Raw genomic sequence first — 20193 nt, 5'->3', positions numbered from 1 at the left:
CTTTTCCAAATCTTTCTAACTTCCCAGTGAACCTCAGACAACATTTAATAAAAGGTCAACAAATGATGCACCACAGAGATTTAGGACAAATTCATTGTTAAAAGAGAGGTCCCAAGAGAAATATGGCCAGAAGTTAAATCCTGCGACCAGAAAAATTTCTACTGACTTTTGTGATCTCTTGAAATTTTGGTGGGGAAAGGGCAGAAGAAGATACCTGCTGACTTGATAAGCTGCTTAGTTTCCTGCCATCGTTCACTTATTCAGCATTTAATATACATGAAACATTGGTAGTTACTATAGTGATAAAAAGTAAATAAGAAATAAACACTATTTTCCAGAAGCTTATGGTAAAGAACACAAGCACAAAAGCTTCTATTTTTTTAACTGCAATAATTAATCTAGTAGAGAGTGTTTGAGGCCATTTTAGTTCTCTCTTTTAGTTGTAAGGAACAGATAGTCACTCAGGCTTTTTCACTTATGTGACTATTTTAGACACCAAAAGATAGGAGTCACAGTACAGCCAAACCCCATGGGAACTATAACTAACAAAAACTGACAAACCACCAGGAACTGAAGCAGAGAGAAATGGGGAGAGCAGGAGATGAGACTGGGGCAGAGACAGGTCACGTGGTGTTGTCTAGGCCACAGTGAGGATTATCTATTATTCTGTATATGTTATACCTTATGTTTTATTTGGGGGATCTCATGATCCCCAAACAAATTAGGTTATTTCCCTTTTGTGTCTAGTGTAAAACACAAAATCTAGTGTACAAGTTCTAGCGTAAGGTGGGCCCTACCTTTCCCCCACATCTCTGTGGATTGACTTTATATGCTTGTCTCTATGAATGGCAGCAAGGGAGCAAAGGGATTTCCTCTGTTGTTCAACATGCACCTATTGCTCTATTAACCTCAAGGAAGATCACAGAGATCCAGAGGAGCAGATATATCTACAGGTATTCATTAATCAACACTTTCTTATTGAGTCCTCTTATATAAAAGAAAAAGACAGTATAGTCACTCTCCTTGGAATATGATTGTTGTCGCTAGGATTGGCAGTAAACTTCCCAGCAACTACACTGGGTCCTGTACAGAGTCATAGAAATGTTGTACATTTGGTTAACTTTTGATAGACCAATTAAAGGTAAAATATTAGAAAGTTAGTTCACCCAAAGCCAACCAACAAACTGGTGCCATCTTGTCCCACAAACAGCCCCAATTAAGTTGATCCTTTTATTTCCCTCCACTCTCTCAACCAAATAATTACCTTAAATTAGTCTATTTTGTATTCTTTTATCAAAGGCCAAAATTTCTTTCTCAACAGTACCTTTTTCTTCCTCTTTTTCCAAGGTTAGCATTATCCAATTTTTTTTCTTATTTCTTTTTCCTCATTCTAAGAAAAATTAATATTTGTGTAGAGTTGCTACATTTTCTTCTGAATATTTTTTTTTTTTTTTTTTGCGGTACGCGGGCCTCTCACTGTTGTGGCCTCTCCCGTTGTGGAGCACAGGCTCCGGACACGCAGGCTCAATGGCCATGGCTCACAGACCCAGCCACTCCGCGGCATGTGGGATCTTCCCGGACCGGGGCACGAACCCGCATCCCCTGCATCGGCAGGCAGACTCTCAACCACTGCGCCACCAGGGAAGCCCTATATTTTCTTTTGAGTAAAGAGGTAAACTCTAAAATCAGGGATCCAGGTTTCTAGGGAGTCAGAGATTCTATAATAATATCAAGTAAATAAATTGTGACTTAAACTATTTTCAAAAACAATAGGACACTTGTTTGGAGAGCAGTCAATTACCACAAAATGAACAATAAATTACATCTATCAATTATTCTATCCAACCCGTTAATAGACAGTCTATAATTAATAGATATTTTACTATGCTATCACTTTAACAGAGATTCCAGTATAAATAATCCCCAGTCTAAGTGCTGGCAATATGAAGAAGAACACACTGTTGCAGCAGATTTACTTTACATTCTGCACATGTGTTATTTATATAATATTAACAAGAAAATAATTATACTATATAAAGTGCATCTGTAATTATTCCTTTAAGTGTAAATTCATTTATAACCCTGTTAATGAGCCAGTTAGAGGCCAGTTATGTGTGAGATTGATTTTAACTAAAACAAAAAGCCTCATAGATGGGAGAAATATGTTGTAGAATGTGGTAATTAAAAGAGGATTAAATTAGAAGCTGGGTTCTCATATAAGTTTCAAGAAATGATTAATAATTGGACAAATGGATGGAAAGTGAGATGTCCTCCTACATGGGACAAAGATGAGAACCAATCATACTTTTCCCAGTGTCAAGGCCAATTTTCACCTTTGGTTATCTTATGCTATGAACTGAATTGTCCACCCCAAATTCATATGTTGAAGCCTTAACCTTCAATGTGATGCCATTTGGAGACGGGGCCTTTGGGAGGTAATTAGGTTTTGATGACATCATGAGAGTCTGGCCTATGATGGGATTAGTGGCTTTGTAAGAGAAACTAGGGAGTTTGTTTTTTTTCCTCCATGTGAGGACCCAGTGAGAAGTGGCCTTCTGCAAAGCAGGAAGAGAGCCTTTACCAGAACCTACCCTTGTTGGCACTCTGATCTTAGACTTCAACCTCCAGAACAGTTAAGGAAAAAAAAAAAGTCTGTCATTTAAGCCACTCAGTCTATGGTATTTTGTTATGGCACCCTGGGCTAATACAATTTAGGTACGTAATCATGACTTTTCCCACAGAGCAGGACCAGCGTGTTTTAGAACCTACCCATACATTGTACAACATTAGGCAATTTATTCATTTGATTTTTTACTTTGAGTGAAAGATTCAGAACCCTGGAAAAATCACCTTGTCTAATGAATAACCCATACCATATCTAATGTGTTGCTCTTTTACCCCTCACACACATACACACACACACATATTTCTTCATTTAGAATGTCTTCCGGATGGGCTTCCCTGGTGGCGCAGTGGTTGAGAGTCCCCCTGCCAATACAGGGGACACGGGTTCATGCCCCTGTCCACGAAGATCCCACATGCCGCAGAGCCTCTGGGCCCGTGAGCCATGGCCGCTGAGCCTGCGCGTCCGGAGCCTGTGCTCCGCAACGGGAGAGGCCACAACAGTGAGAGGCCCGCGTACCGTAAAAAAAAAAAAAAAAAAAGTTTGTCATTTAATTTTGCCAGTGATTGGGGATCCAATTCTGAACAAGTTCAATCCCTGCCTTAAGGTACTCATGAAGTAGGTAAAACACACGTGCGTGCGCGCACACACACACACCATAATTCCATAAGTCAGAAAAGAGGTAAAAATAATATACCATGGAAACTGAGAGGAAAGCAAATAATCTCAATTGCAGAGGCAAAGGACAGATTTCTAGAGAAGATAACCCCTATTATAATTAAAGATAAGTAAAAACTGGCCAAAAAGAAGGCATTCTAAATAATGAAAACAAATATTGTGTGTTCAAGTTTTAAAGTTACTAAGTCTGGAGATAGCAAAGCTGTTTTCGCGATTTGCTCCAGTGATCATGTCAGTTTCAGTTAAAAAAATCTTTCTAATATTCTATTGAATCCCTTCCTGATATCAAATGGTGCCATGATACAGCAGAATCATAGCCCTGTAGTTAAGATTCAGGAAGAGAATCGACCAGAATGCATATCAAAACCTTTACGCAAAAGACTGGCTAAAATGACTTGGATAATCTTCTCCTAAGTTGAAGGCTATACTCTTCCAAATAAAGGCAAAGTACTAAAAACAAACCAACCAAAAAAACCCTCTAATTTTGGTCTTCATGATGATGACTATGACTAAGTCAGTTTATCTGCAGTGGTTAAGTGTGATGGCTCCAGAGACAGGCTGTCTGGTTTTGAAACCTAATTCTACTAACCTCTGACTAGCTCTGTGGCTACAATCAAGTTAATTAAAGCTACATGCCTCAGTTTTCTTATCTGTAAAATGTGGCATGAAAATTGCTTCTTGTCACAGTAGCGAGGATTAAATAAGTTAAAACCTTAAGGTCTTTAGGAACTGTACTTGTTACATATTAAGTACTAAATAATTAACAATTATGAGGAGTGATATCAAATTATTTAATAACTGTTGTGTTGTACTGGCTGAACTTCAAGCTTTATCATTAATTTATTAATGATAATGATGGTGATTAATTATGATTAATGATAATGATTAATTAATTTATTAGTGATAATGATGATGATGATGATGACAGTACATTTACTCAATGACTTCTATTATCAGATACTGTTGGAACATATCTGACATTGAATTTTCCCATCATCAGAAGCAAAGAAAAGGACTTGGGTGCAAGTATTTTATTTGGGAGTTGATCAAGGAAGCACAAGTGATGGATAAGAGAAAGTGATACAAAGAAGGGAAAAGGGCCAACAGCATGTGTTAATGAGTGGTTACCATTCTAATCTTAGTCCTTCTCAGGACCCTCTGTGAAGCTTAGAACATCTAAAAGTGTTCCCAGCACCCATCCAGGATTTAGAGGCTGGGACATTTATCCACTGACTCCTACTCCACTGTGATTGAAAGTTGCTTTCGGGACCATTATATTTTCCTGCAGTTCTGCAATGCAAGAGATCAACATTTTGAATTGGACTCAACTGGAATTAACAACTGCTTATTCAATTTATCCAGAATGTCCAAGAAACTGAAATATTTTATCACAAGGTGGAGGAGTTATGATGAGCATCTTGAGACTCAAGAAATTCCAAGGAAGAACTTTGACTAATCAGTTTGCACATGAAGCAGCTCCACAAAAGTAAAATATAGAGCAAGTACTCACAAAATGTTAGCTATTACTGGTATTAGGGAAGAGAACAGATATAGAAATAGTCATTCTTTAGCAGAAGCATACCTTTGTCCTAAACTGTATATAGCCAGCATAGTCCTTTGTCTCAAACAAATATTTGTCTAAAACTCTTTTAAAGAACTGGCCACTTTTGGCCTCATTTACCCCTCTCCCCATGTTTTGGTATTATCTTCTCTAATAGACTGTGAGCTCCTGGAATGGAAAAATGAGGTTTCTTTCACTATGATACCACAGAACTTAGCAAGTGCCTATCATGCTATATTTAAGTCAGGACAAAAGAAGGAAGGGAAGATCATAGAAAGCAAAAGAGAAATAGTATTTTAAAATAATGTCTTACATTTATTGAATGCTTTTTATATGTCAAGTACTTTATTTTCTAATTTCATCATATTAATCATTCTGTGTGAGTTTTATTAGCTCCATTTTATAGGTAAGACCATTGAGGTTTGAATAGGATAAATAAGGTGCTTAAGTTTTCACAGGTGGAAAATAGTAGAACCTGGACTTGAAATTGTGTCTATTTCCTCTGAAAAATCCAATGGTCATCCAAAATTTTATGCTGCCTCTGAAGAAGGGAAGGGGGAGGGAGACGGAGAGAGAGATGGAAGGAAAGACAGAGCAGGGGGAGGGAGAGATTAAGGGATCAATTCTGAACTTGCCTAGGAGTCAAGGCAAAGTTTGCTCTTACTCAAAAAGCTGTCACAGACTTAACTGATGATTTTTGCATATGAACTAAAAAGGTTTCAGAAGAAATCATGCAAAGATGAAAAGAGTAGTTTCCTGAAACATCATTTTGGAGTTATTTAGTTTAGAGGGTTTTCTGACTTGTTTTTGATTTCTATTTTTGATACAATTAAAATTAGAATTACATGTTCATTTAATTAGGCTAGGACTGTGGCACTGGAGAGAAAACAAAAACAAAAACAAAACTAATCAACCATGGGATTAAAATAGAAATATTTTCAGATTTTTGTCTCTGATAGTTTACCTCCAGTATTGTTTTGTTAAATTTCTCAATTTAGAACAAAGATTTAGATTTAGATTTAGAACAAACAGTTCCAAGTGCTCAAGTCATTTCCAGAGCTAAAACTGCCTGTTTCACATTTTTCCTGTCATACTATGATTTATTGTTTTAATTTTCAACACAAATTTTAGAGTTTTCAAGAAAGGATCTTCAACATGACCCACGTTTGGGATTTGTTTTGCTCCAAACCTCATTGTACCTTGAAGATATTTATTTTATCAAAGATATAAAGCAAAGCCACTGTTTTTCAGAGTGGAAAACAGTTTCAAATGTCATCCTAGGTTTAATACATCCATGATAACTGTGCCCACTATCTGAGATAATTTGGAGGGTTTGAGACCTTTACTTTCTAGAAATAGTTTCTACTTAAGAGTAAAATACTTGTAAAGTCTGGATATATTTGCAAATAATTCTTTTGGATATCAGATTCCTTCACAATTAAGACCAGACATTAAGAAAAGTTTTCCACTCATTCCCACAATCATTACTGCAGTAAAACCACTATATGAACTCTTATAGTGAGAGAAAGGAAAAACCAAGTAAAAAGAAAAGGCAGAGGAATAGAGAAGTATATAGGAAAGATGTAAAAATGGCTCTTTGAAGATAGTTTCACTCATTTATAAGACAAGTCTCCCTAAGTGTTCACAAATACAGTTCTCTCCTTGATGTTACCCTAAATCTTTGCTTTGGAAAATGTGACAGAGAGAATCTGGAAGACAGATTTCTCAGTAATTATGCTAACTATTTATATTTATTAATTTCATAAACTTTTACTGGGTGCCTGCTAGAGGAAAGAAAGTGAGGTAAAATATACTCACAGTCTATGAGCCAGGTATTATATAATCTTGTATAAAAGAAGAGTTTATAAAGTCATGAAACTGGACTTCCCTGGTCGCGCAGTGGTTAAGAATCCATCTGCCAATGCAGGGGACACGGGTTCAAGCCCTGGTCTGTGAAGATCCCACAAGCTGCAGAGCAACTAAGCCTGTGCGCCACAACTACTGAAGCTCACACGCCTAGAGCCCGTGCTCTGCAACAAGAGAAGCCACCGCGACGAGAAGCCCGCGCAATACAATGAGGAGTAGCCCCTGCTCGCTGCAACTAGAGAAAACCCGTGTGCAGCAACAAAGACCCAACGCAGCCATAAATAAATAAATTAATTTTTAAAGAAGTCATGAAACTTTCTTAAAAGCATATACCAAGTAAACGATAGAGCATGTTCTGATATTTTCTTGTTATATGTTTACTTGCCTAAGCCCACTTTCATAATTTGTTCATATAAAAGATGTTCAATGGACGTTTGCCTGTCAATTCAAAAGGATCTGCCTGTCTATAACAACAGTGACTGAGGAAGTCAACTATTGGCAATAAAGGTGTCATAAGTGAATGTGTTCTGCTAATAGTCTTTATGTACTTTCCAGACTTAGTAGTGTTCATAAAATAATATGGGAACTATGAAACCCTTAAACAACAGTTAACAGTTATTAACATTAAAACTTTCTTAAAAACCTTACTGAGGTGGGTCAAGAGCAGGACAGTGAAGGAAGCAAAAAGGACTAAAAGCTTAAAATACAATACAAGAACTATGGACAAAATTTTTTCTGCTGTTGGTTTTATGGGGACTCAAGTGAATATGGCATAGTAAGTAAAAAAGGGAGTGTTTGGTGGTAATGGAGAAAAGGGTTATCTTTTGCTCTTTAACACTTGTTAAGAAATTGCTGTGCCCTAAGGCACAAACTATACAAGAAGTGACTTCCTAAGGGATTCTTTTAAAGGGATATATTGTTGAGACTTCACAGAAAGAAAAATATTCTAAATATCTCAGAGTTTGCATCAGGAAAATAAATCAAAGCTAATATATAACATTAATATGGATTAAGTTCATGTGCCATGTTTCTCTGTGATCTTAATTTCTTAATCATTTTCTTGTCAGGAACATTATAAGATTTTTAGTACTTTTTTTAGAAAAAGTTTTTTGATTATCTACTTAATCACAAAGACAAATATCAAGAAAGCTACAACCACACAAAGTACTAAATATGATGTATTTGCATTATATGAGTTGCATCTAAGGATGGTATCTCTTTAAAGAAATTTTCAGGTGATTTATAATGTGATAAATTTTTCATTTGCAAGGAAAGAAGACATATTAATATCAGAAAAAAACTCATAATATTAAAGTTTGTACTCCATGCATTTATCTAACTGAAGAAAAACTTTTCAGAGTGAATAGACTGTGGATTGGAAAGAAATACAATTTTAATGGAAATAAATATTATGAACTAAACTGATAACTGCTGGGTTAATAACTGAAATGAATGGCCAAGTTTCAGGGGTTTATAGAAGTTAAAAAAAATGGGCTCTGGAGACAGGCTGCCTTGATTTGGATATTGGTTCTGCCACCATAAGTTGTATGACTGTGGGTGAGTTATTTAATTTCTCTTTGTTTCATTGTGCCATCTGTAAAATGGGGGCAATAACAACATCAGTTTCATATGATACTCAGGCACTTAGAATAGTGTTTAGCATAAAATAAATTCTATACAAGGGGTTGTTGTCATTTTCTAAGAAGGGTATTTGTGGTGGGCAGCTAAGACAGATACTGGAAGATCACTGGGAAACTGGAGAGTGGAGGTAATAATAAGAGCTGAAATTTTTAAAATATATATTTGCCTCCATGATAGGCAAATGATAAAAACCATTGGCAAGTTCAGTTCATTTGTGAAAAGGACACATACACAGATAATATGCATACATCAGTACATATTTAAGATAGTACGAGAAAATGGAAGTATATATAAAATATATAAACTTATTTTAAAAAATAAGTTAGGGACTTCCCTGGTGGCGCATTGGTTAAGAGTCTGCCTGCCAATATAGGGGACATGAATTCGAGCCCTGGTCTGTGAAGATCCCACATGCTGCGGAACAACTAAGCCTGTGTGCCACAACTGCTGAGCCTGCGCTCTAGAGCCTGCAAGCCACAACTACTGAAGCCTGTGTGCCACAACTACTGAAGCCCGCACACTTACAGCCCATGTTCCACAACAAGAGAAGCCACTGCAATGAGAAGCCCATGCACCGCAACAAAGAGTAGCCCCCACTCGTGGCAACTAGAGAAAACCTGCGTGCAGCAACGAAGACCCAACAGAGCCAAACAAAAAAAAAAAAAGAAAAATGTCAAATAAATTTTCCTGAATAAAGGACAATTAGAAGCTAAAACATCTAAAAGAGCAAAAATATGTAAGTTTTACAATGTACAGATGTGCATAAAAGTTTAATTCTCTATTGACTTTGATATAGTGTTTGTGTTTAAGGTACCAGGGACACTTGCTGCTACTTCATTGTCTTCTCCACTATCCATTGTTTTTATCTTTCTAAAAATGGAAGCCTTCTTAGATAAGTTATTTTCAGAATCCCACTCAAAACTATTCAAAAATGACATTTTCTCTTCCTTCTTAGATAAAAGCTTTGATAAAAGAATGATAACAGCTTCATGGCAGCATAAGATGACCTTGGTTTTGACCCTCCTTCACAACTAAAATTTGGCATTCATCCATGAACTAAAGTGTCTCCGTGGGAGTTGTGGAATCCAGCAACATACACCAAGGGACCCCAGAGAGGTTCTGCCCCCATATGCATCAGGTAATAGGAAGACAGACTTTAGTACAAGCTGTGGAACCAGCATGGGCATGAGCACTGGCTCCAGCCCTGCTCAGCCACAGAATGGGAGCACCTGAAAAACACTGACTTATGTGGACACACACAGAGGAGAGAGCCTTTGTAGAAGTCCAGGCTTCCAGAGAAGAAGTTTCAGGACTCCTTTGGAGCAAAAAACCATCTCTTCTGCAGGGGAAAGGGAGAGCAGTGAGTGAGCATCTGGCTTCCCAAGCAGTGAAAGAAGCTGTTACAGAAACCCATTTCTCACTCACAGCAGCCAGAGTATTAATCAAGAACTCCAAGATTGGGGAGTGGAGGGGAAGTTAAGGAAAGAGGTAGATAGGAATATCCAAGGGCATTAACGGGACAGTTTCAGCTGACTGTATCCTGGACTCCAGCAGAGAGCCCACCCATGAGCTGCAGGGAAAATCTCACCCCAAGATCCCCCAAGTAGCCTTTGAACACCCACAATGACCTGAATTCCAAACTCACACCTCCCCCAACTCTGCAGCTGGCTCCTAGTACATGTTCTGTGGGCGGTGGCAAGAGTGAGCTTGGATAGAGAGGGAGCATGTGCAGAAAACAGGCCAGTGTCTGTGGGCAAGGGAGAAACCACAATCTTGAGCTGTAGTACCACCACCTTTGGGAAAACAAAAGAGAGGTTAGCAGCTGCCAGCCTGGTGCATTTTAAGATTGAGAGAAGACATACAAGAATTCTGCCACAAGAGGGAGCAAGAAGTGTGGAGTAGGTATATCCATACAAGGTCAGAGAAAGTCTCAGAATATTGCAACAAGACCAGTGAAAACTATCCCTCACTGATAAGAACAGATACTACACTTGATCTTAGCCAAAAGGCTGAGAAGTGATATACAATGGAATATTACTCAGCCATAAAAAGGAACAAAATTGAGTTATTTGTAGTGAGGTGGATGGACCTAGAGTCTGTCATACAGAGTGAAGTAAGTCAGAAAGAGAAACAAATACCATATGCTAACACATATATGTGGGATCTAAAAAAAAGGGACTGATGAACCTAGTGGCAGGGCAGGAATTAAGATGCAGATGTAGAGATGGACTTGAGGACATGGGGTGGGAAGGGGAAGCTGGGGCAAAGTGAGAGAAGCATTGACATATATACACTACCACATGTAAAATAGATAGCTAGTGGGAAGCAGCAGCATAGCACAGGGAGATCAGCTCAGTGCTTTGTGATGACCTACAGGGGTGGGCTAGGGAGGGTGGGAGGGAGGCTCAAGAGGGAGGGGATATGGGGATATATGTATGCATATGGCTGATTCACTTTGTTGTACAACAGAAACTAACATAGCATTGTGAAGCAATTATACTCCAATAAAGATGTATATAAAAAAAGTATCCCTCATGTGAAGGCAGCTAATAAAGATTGGAGAGGCGACTGCTACTTCAAAAACAACAATGCAAACTCCAAAAAAAAAGTGAGGAATCAAGAAAACATGATATCAACAAAAGATCACAATAATCATCCTGTAACCAAACCTAAAGTACACAGAGACCTGCAGTTTACCTGATAGAGAATTCAAAATAGCTATTTTGAGGAAACTCAATGAGCTACAAAAAAAACACTGTAAGACAATTCAATGAAATCAGGAAAACAAAACACAAATAAAATGAGAAATTCAACAAAGAGCTAGGAATCGTTAAAAAAACAACAACAGAAATTCTAAAATTGAAAATGCAGTGAATGAAATGAAAAATGCAATAGACAACATCAACATTAGAATAGATCAAGGAGAAGAAACAGTCAGTGAATTAGAGGATACAAACTTTGAAATAACCCAGTAAGAGGAAAACAAAGAAAAAAGAATGAAAAAGACCAAAGAAAATCTACATGAGCTATGGAATACCATTGAAAGAGCCAAAATCAGGATCATTGGAGCTCCATAAGGAGGAGAGAAGGAGGCAGAAAGATTATTTAAAGAAATAATGACCGAGAATTTCCCAACCTTGGGGGGGAGACTGGACTTCTAGTTCAGGAAGCTAACAAATTACCCCATTATTTCATTACAAAAAGATCTTCTGCAAGACACACTATAATGAAATTGTCAAAAATCAAAGACAAAGAATCCTAAAAGCAGCAAGAAGAAAAGACTGTAACCTACAAAAGAATCTTCATTAAGCTATCAGCAAGTTTCTCAGCAGACACTTACAGGCCAGTAGAGAGTGGGATTATATATTCAAAGTTCTGAAAGAAAAAAATCGCCAACCAAGAATACTCTGCATGGCAAAATTATCCTTCAGGTATGAAGGAAAAATAAAGACTTTCCCTGAAACACAAAAGCTGAGGGAGTTTGTCTCCACTGGGTCTGCCTTATAAAAAATGATGAAAGGATTTCTTCAAGTGAAATGAAAAGCTAATTAGTTAAGTGAAAATATACAAAAATATAGAACACACTGGGAAAGTTAAATGTATAGTCAAATTCAGAAATCTCATTCTGTAATATGATGGCAAGTTACCACTGAACTATAGTATAAAGGTTAAAGGAAAATAGCATTAAAAATAACTATAATTTGATAATATATAGTCTAGAAAACATACAATATAAAAAGAGATAAATTGTGACATTAAAAAAGTAAATGGGAAGGAGTAAAAGGGTAGATTTTTTTGTATTTAATCAAAGTTAAGTTGCTATCACCATAAAATAGACTTTTTAAATCTGTAAGATGTCAGCCTCACATGGTGACCACAGAGCAAAAACCTATATTAGATTCGCAAAAGATAAAGAGAAGGAAATCAGAGCATACCCCCACAAAAAAATAATCAATTCACAAAGAAAGGCATAAAGAGAGGGAAAAACAGAAATGGAATTATAAAAGAACCAGAAAGCAATTAATACAATGGCATTAATAAGTCCTTACATAGCAATAATCACTCTAAACACAAATTTATTGAATTATCCAATCAAAAAGCACAAAGTTTTTACCCTTTGACCAATATCACCCAATTCTCCTACCCCCCAGCCCCTGGTAACCACCATTTTACTGTCTGCATCTACAAAGCTTTTACTTTGTTAGAAGAGGAATAGAGTTTCCAAATCTAAAACATGACATAGTGATTATAGTTAACAATATTGTGTTATATATTTGAAAGTGGCTAATAGAGTAGACCTTAAATGTTCTCACACAAAAAAGAAATGATAATTATGTGACATGATTCAGGTGTTAACTAATGCTATGGTGGTAATCATATTGCAATATATAAATGGATCAAATCAATACCCTCGACATCTTAAACTTACACAATATGTCAATTATATCTCAGTAAATTTAAAAAATAGGAAATAAAGAACAAAAATGGGAAAAAATTTGATACAAAATTGTTACCAAAAAAACAAAAATGTGTACAGAGGAATATGAAAAAGGGGGAGGGGAGAAAAGTAAATGAGAGGGGAATAGAAGTGACCTTATGCAAAATAATTGAGCCTGTACATGATATGATAGAAACATTTTCCTCAGTTACTGAGAAGATTGCAAGTAAATCTAGAATAGTAGAGACTAAAAATAGCTTGGAAAGTTAACAGACTACTGGATAAAATAAATATTGATGTTATCAATCAAAGAACAACAGATAGAATGATTCCATAAGCACATGAAATTTTCTCAAAATTAAAGTTTGCAAGGTGATTAACATGAAATCAAAACTATCTGTCTAAACAAGAGCAGTGGCCTTTGTCATATCTGAAAATTAAAAAAAAGTTTGAATAACACTTGATTTGAGATTTTATTTCAATTTTAGCATGGCCTATGTTAGAAATTTTGAAGTAGCATCACATAGAGCGTAGCGAGAACAGCGTTGAACTATAAAAGTGGAAGAAGGCATTGGAAATGTGGATACTCATAACTGCAAATGTGATGCTGTGGTACTTTCTGGTGTTTATGGACATGTACGACTGGTACCCACATTCCTTGTAAAGTACTGACTTCTGCTTTTCCCACTCCCCACCCCCGGCTCACTTGCATCTCTACTTCATGGCTAATGTAATGGCTGAAGAAGTCATAACTAGTTATTAACTGAACAATTACAACAATTAATAACAATTGTTAACTTGAATATCTCCAAGGTGAAGAGAGGTCAACTAACTAAAATCCATGGAAAACTGAAAAGTTTTAAAAATGTCACTTACATATACTATAACAGATCTATGAAGTACATACATATATGCATTCATAAACATATATATAGTCAATATATAGCTATGTCTATAACAAAATATTTGGTTTGACTCACTAGCAGGGCTTCCCTATGATGTTTTGGTAAACCAGTGAGCATATTTTAATTGTTAAATAGTGCTGTCATAAACTAAATGGATCAGATGAAGATATGTGCTAAAAACCGTTCAGACGCTCTATGGGGAATATAGGGAAGGTATACTCCGAATCTGCCTGATAAATTTGTTCAAATAGTTGATATTATATATCAAGCATATTTTGATATATAATATCAAAAGCATAAGCATATTGATATTATAATCAATATATTTGCTATCATATATCAAGCATATTTTAATAAATAATTACTTGAAGTATACCTCCCTTATTCTTAAAAGGGTTTGAAGTTGGTGCAAAAAAATAGCAAAGAATTAAAAGAAACACATTAATAAAATGGGGGAAAGAAAAGAACACAAAATATAGATTATACTCTGAATTCCTGGAACTACTTACTAAGACCAATCTGTAATAGTTTCTCTTCTTCCTCCTCCTCGTCCTTCTTCATCTTCATTAGTTTAAAATCTAAAGAAAAAAGATATCAGCACTTATTTATTGAGAAAGTATTTTGTGGATATATCAAACCTCAACCATTTGAAATCTTTACTGTTTAGCATTGAATGATGGCATAGAACTCCATCATAGTGTATCTTACTTTTACTTGAAGAGGGGCACAAATTATATAATAGCTAATACTTATTCAATACTTACTAAATGCCAGATGCTGTTCTAAGAACCTTACCTATTGAAACTCATAATTCTCTCATACCAGCCATGTAATAAATACTATTATTATCTTCACTTTATAGAACCTGGTGTCCTGAGAGTTTTAGGTTATAACTTTATATGGAACATATCTGAACCTTACAGAGCCAGTGATCTTAACCACTATGTTACACTGACTGTGAGTATACCACAGATTGACATATTTCTCTCAAACATGATAACCACGTAAAAAACTAAAAATATAATACAATACTTCTTGTCACTAAGTCATGTAATAATTACTTATTGAGTAACTATTATTGTCCTAGGAAAATATTAAGTTATGTTATAAAATGTCCTCTGATACTTATTTTAAAAGATGATGCTCTACATTTTTACTCTTATTATATTTGGATTTCTTGAAAATATCTTTGAATGGAAATAATTTTATTTATATTTCAACCAATGCAAATAAAAATCTATATTAAATATTTATTTATTTATTGTTTTCATATATATTATCCCAGGATTATAGTCTACTCCAAATGAAATTCAGCCAAATCTAAATAATTTTAACAATAGACCTCAGGCAATTTTCTCAGTTATTTACACAAACTATAACTGAATAATGAGATGGCAAGTTTTGTTGTAATTTTAAGTCTACCTTGTTATTCACTTAGCTTTTGTTCCCATCCTGATTCAGTATGCCCTTGTGATTACAGCATGTGTGTTGGCAACAAATTCATAACTGTGTTATGACTCTGTTTTCATATCTCTGAAACATCCATGAAAGTATGTGTGCATGGGGTAGTTTGGAGGAATTAATGAGATAATGTAGGTAAAGCACTGTTGCCAGCATATGCTGGCTTTTAATAGGCCAGAATATAGTGGTTTTTAAAAAGCCATTTTAATAATGAGTTTATAAACCATATTTGATATCTCAAATATCTCTCTTTTGACTACATTTGTAGCCTTGAAATTCTCCAGCACTGGCCTCTTTCATTATTTGTCATATTATACAGACACTGAGCACTTACTGAACTCAAGATGTGTGCAAAGTGTTTGATATACAAAAATCTTGGCCGGCCCTGTTACCTTACTGCATTAGATTTAATAATTAAAGCATTATTTGGGTTAGACCAAAATATCACAAACTTCCTTGGGTAAGGTGTTATAGAGAGGGAGAACAGGATGTACCTCTTTCTCAGTACATTTTATCCGTGGGGATAGTGATGAGCCAAGTGACACACCCCTGAATAACAAGGTAAATTTACTGAACACTCTCTTCCAGTTCTAGTGCTATAAATATGTAAATTATAGATTATTCCTAAGTAATTTTTTTTCCTGCAAAATATTTCTCTACCTTGTCTGGCTTGGCCAGTTTTACAGGCTTCTCAGTTCCTTCACATTAGGCTATTTTTGTTTGTTTGTTTCTCGAATCAACATACAACAAAACTTAACAAAAGACAGGTGCAAACTATTTGAAAACTCATGAGATATTGTTTTGATTATTCAGTAGAGGGAAATCCCAGTAATTATTGGCTTGGGGAAATTCTGGCATCTGTATTTGGCACAGAACTGAGCAGCAAAACTTATGCTGCACTTGAATTCAGATAAACACACACACATGCAAACATATACAGAAAAATGGTTTTGAAAAGAAGCTGTCTAGGTTGGAGAAAAGGTTTCTATAAATGAAGGAAATAGGCTTTCTTTAGGCATGATACATTTGACTGCTTTTAAAATTTTCCCATCAAGCGGGATGTAAATGTAAATTTGAACTGTAGAATTGAGAGAAATGACTGAATATTTCAGCATTCCTAAACATAAGTATATTCACAAATATCGTTGTGAAATTGGAAACTTGAGAGAAAAGTGTCTTTGTATTATGTTCCTTGATAACTACACTCCTTTACCATTTTTCCATTAAAATCTGATGGTGCACACACTCGATTGTGACACATTCAACTTGCTTTTCATCAAAGATTATTCATTTTCATAGCAACTACTGAGATTAGGAACTAGCACCATACTTTCTATATTACTTTCCTATTCGTGGAGGAAGGATGGACATAGAAGAAAGTAGATGACCAAGCGCAGAAAAAGCAATCAAAATATAAATTTTCATTTCATAAATAAATGAGTTAGTATCAAACATATGGATAGTATAGAAATCAGTTCAAAGTAAATGCTAAATATTAGTAATTATTAAAATAACCCAGGTATCATCCAGGACCCTCCCTGCTTCTTGAGATCTGAGTAAAAAATGCTTGAAATGCCCCAAATTCCATAGATTATGGATGTCCAAAACTGTTAAAAGAATTTCAAGTTTCTCATGTAAATATATTATAAATTTGCATTTATATTTGAAGTCAAAGGCTAATTTATTTTTCTTCTATATTCTTCATCCTCTCGTATTTCATAGCAGATAGGAAGTATTCAATTAAGTTGCACGAAAGGTAGCATCTCAGGTTAAAAGCATGATGTCTTGGGCATGATAGCATTTAAATCAACATCTTTAAAATTCAATCCAATTAAATATTAAAAAGAGACATTGTTATTTGAAGCAATAAATTTAGTAAGTAAATTTAATTGTAAATGATCAAGGTGTTAATACTGCTAACAACTAAGAACGATTAACGTAAGAAAAGCAAACACGCAGATTTCAGTCTGGTTTATTCGTATCTCATGTAAATTAGGCAGGGAAATATCATGGAGTGTCTAGAAAATCTGACTATCAGGCGAGAAGATGTAAATTAAGTAATTAGAAAGCAGTAAAGCATCATTGTTTTTTTAATGTAGAATGGGAGATAGCCGAGAAGGAAAGGGAAAACAGAAGTGTTGAAATGAAAAAAAAATCACTTGGAAAACTCAGAAACTTCCACAGCATGCAAGGCAGAGAAAACTGCTTCTTAATCTTAATACTGAAGAGAAAATAGCCAATCTCTCTTACAATGGTCTATCTACTACTCTGAATTATATCCTGACATCAATAGGTAGTATATATTTTCATGCTGGACATTGTGAACAGGAAACAGACAGGCAGGTGGCTTTGTGGTCAGGATGTCGGTGACAGCTTAGATCCTGCACTCCCTTCCCATCCTGCCTTATTTATTTTAGAAAATAATCACTTTAGTTACGGGAGAGAGAAATAACACAATACCAAATTTATTTACTTCATATATAAGAAAGCTAAAAATGCATAGCTGTTTGACTCCAGAACATCTGATCTTTTACAGGAGGCACAGGAAAAAATGACTGCTGGGGCTGCCTGCCTCAATACAGTGATGTATTTTGAGAGTTTATTTTTGCATTTCTTAACTTTATTCCTGTCACTTTAGATGAGGATGTTTTGCACCTACCGTCTGTATGTTGTAGGCAACATTCACTTCAATAAACTCAATAAAATGTTACACTGGTATATTTCTGACTCTGCCAGTAACCAAAATAAGCTATTTTCCCCCCTTAAATGTGCTTCAGTTTCTCCAGTGGTGAAATATATGAACTCGCTTCTTAACAACTGAGAATGATGTTGTGAGTATAGAACATTCTGCTAAAGGTCAGAAGGAGGATATAAGTCAGAAATTTCTGTAGTTGAATTTCAGAAGTTTAGACAGAGACATATTTTAATTGGATCAAATAGGTTACAATACTAGTAAATCCATTTCAGATCCTTCAGGGACATGCTGATATAGGAACGTGTGCAATTTAAAAGTGAAAGAACATTGTGTATGGGCGAACTTTAAAATCATTCCAAAGTAAAGGTAAAAGGTTTATTTATGTTTGCTTATCTACAGTTCATATACTTTCTTGTTTTTGTTCTTGTCATTTTTGTTCGTTTTTCCTACTCCTCCTCATTGTCGTTGTCTCCTCCTCCCCTCCCCCTCCTCCCCTCCCCCTCCTCATCCCCCACCTCCTCCTTCTTCTTTCTTCTTATTCTTCACAAAATTCAGTGTTTGCTAAACTGAAAGCACTAAACAAAAAAATAATCATTTTGCAGAATTTTTTAAAGTGACATGCATAGCATCTATTCCAATGATGTTTTTTATGTTTCCTTTTACTCTATTTTGAGGAAATCTTTTGATTTGGGTTTTATTGATGAGGTAGGCAAAAATAATAGCTCTCAAATATTCTAATCCATAAAATGAATAAGTTATGGCAAAAAAGGCTTTGCAGATATGATTAAAGACCTTGTGCTGGGGAGATGATTCTCGATTATCCAGAGATAATCCAATATATAATCACAAAAGTCCTTATAAGGAAAAGAGAGTGACAGGAGTGTTAGAGAAGATGTGACAACAAAACAGAGGTTGGTTGGATTGATATGATTGCTGGAAGAGGGCCAGGAGCCAAGGAATGGGGGCAACTTCTGGAAGCTGAACAGGCAAGGAATGGTTTCTCCTCTACAGCCTCCAGAAAAAACGTAGTCGAGCCAGTATGTTGATTTTAGCCCCATAATACTCATTTCACACTTGACCTTCAGAATGATAAAAAACAATAAATTTGTCCTGCTTTAAGCCACTGCATTTGTGGTAACTTTTTATAGCATCAATAGGAACCTAATACAATTGACAATTCATTTTGAGCCCTAACAGTAGACCACATTTAGTCTTAATAAAAAATCACATAGCTCACACGAGAGTGTTTATATAATAGATCAACAGCATATACAGAGGAATATTTTTCCTCTTATAGAGAAAATAAAATAGTATACACGTTCTGCCCAGGGAGGAAGCTCTTCACCCTCTGACACAATCTATAAATCACTATTCCCCATTATTAATTTTTTTTCTCATTTTTATAGCATGCAGCAGAAAATCAGAAAACCTGAGATAGCAGTATCTATAGCAGAGATGCTAGTTAGCAGAAAGCTTATCAACATAGCACAAGGACCCTGTCACACATACACTTGTGACAGAAATTTCAGAGATGCTACTGGGAGATTGGGACCCTGAAAGTAAAATAGTGGTTCAAGATATGTATTTAACACCTGAGTTTTGAGCAGCAGATAGAGACTGTAATTCATAATTAAGACCCTTTCTTAAAGAAGCTTCTTTCCACTGGTGACTGCAGTGGGCCAGGAAAAGGGTGAAACACAAAAGCAATCAGAAAACCTTATTCAAGTAAAAGAGAAGAGATATCCACATCAGATGGAACAGAGAAAATATTATTTTCCACACGTGGTTTGAGATTTTACCAGTTTCTTCATTGTGAAGGATTAGAATTCAAAACCAGTCTCCTTATTTATTCATCATCCTTGTAAATGTGTGGACTCTTGGATTCTAAAAGTAGCTAAAGCTACTTTTAGAGGGAAATTCATAACACTACCTTCTTTTATTAGAAAAGAAAAAAAAAGTCTAAAATTTAACCCAAAGTAAGTAGGAGGAAGGAAATAACAATGACAAAAGAAATCAATGAATTAGGAAACAGAAAACATTATAGAAAATGAATGTAAGTAAAAGCTGGTTTGTTGAAAAATTATTAAAATTAATAATCTAGTCCAGTTGATCAATTAAAAACAATACCAGACTAAAATAATTAGAGAAATGAAAGAAGAAACATCCTACAAAACCAACAAACATTAAAAAGAAGAAAGGTAATAATATGAATATTCAATGTCAATGCATCCTACAAACGTGATAACATGAGTAAATTTCCTGAAAGACAATAACTAAAGAAGAATTAGATACGCTGAAATTAAATGAAATTAACATCAGTTATAG

At 35.5% G+C, this 20193-nt stretch overlaps 1 long non-coding RNA gene and 1 pseudogene across 2 annotated transcripts in view; both read right to left on the bottom strand.

The window, feature by feature from the left end:
* Nucleotides 1-20193, bottom strand: part of LOC115845798 (uncharacterized) — a 428126-nt gene that overhangs the window by 230103 nt on the left and 177830 nt on the right. For both annotated transcript variants that reach the window (XR_009559390.1, XR_004036650.2), the window contains exon 3: nucleotides 14222-14290. This is a non-coding gene — a long non-coding RNA (uncharacterized lncRNA). The remainder of the gene's footprint in view (nucleotides 1-14221; nucleotides 14291-20193) is intronic.
* LOC115845837 (U2 spliceosomal RNA) lies at nucleotides 10267-10390 on the bottom strand (annotated as a pseudogene).

This window comes from Globicephala melas, chromosome 16 (assembly GCF_963455315.2).
Source record: "Globicephala melas chromosome 16, mGloMel1.2, whole genome shotgun sequence".
Classification (NCBI taxonomy): Eukaryota; Metazoa; Chordata; class Mammalia; order Artiodactyla; family Delphinidae; genus Globicephala; species Globicephala melas.
The sequence above is the reverse complement of the archived record's forward strand: the minus strand, read 5'-3'. Positions and strand labels throughout refer to the sequence as shown.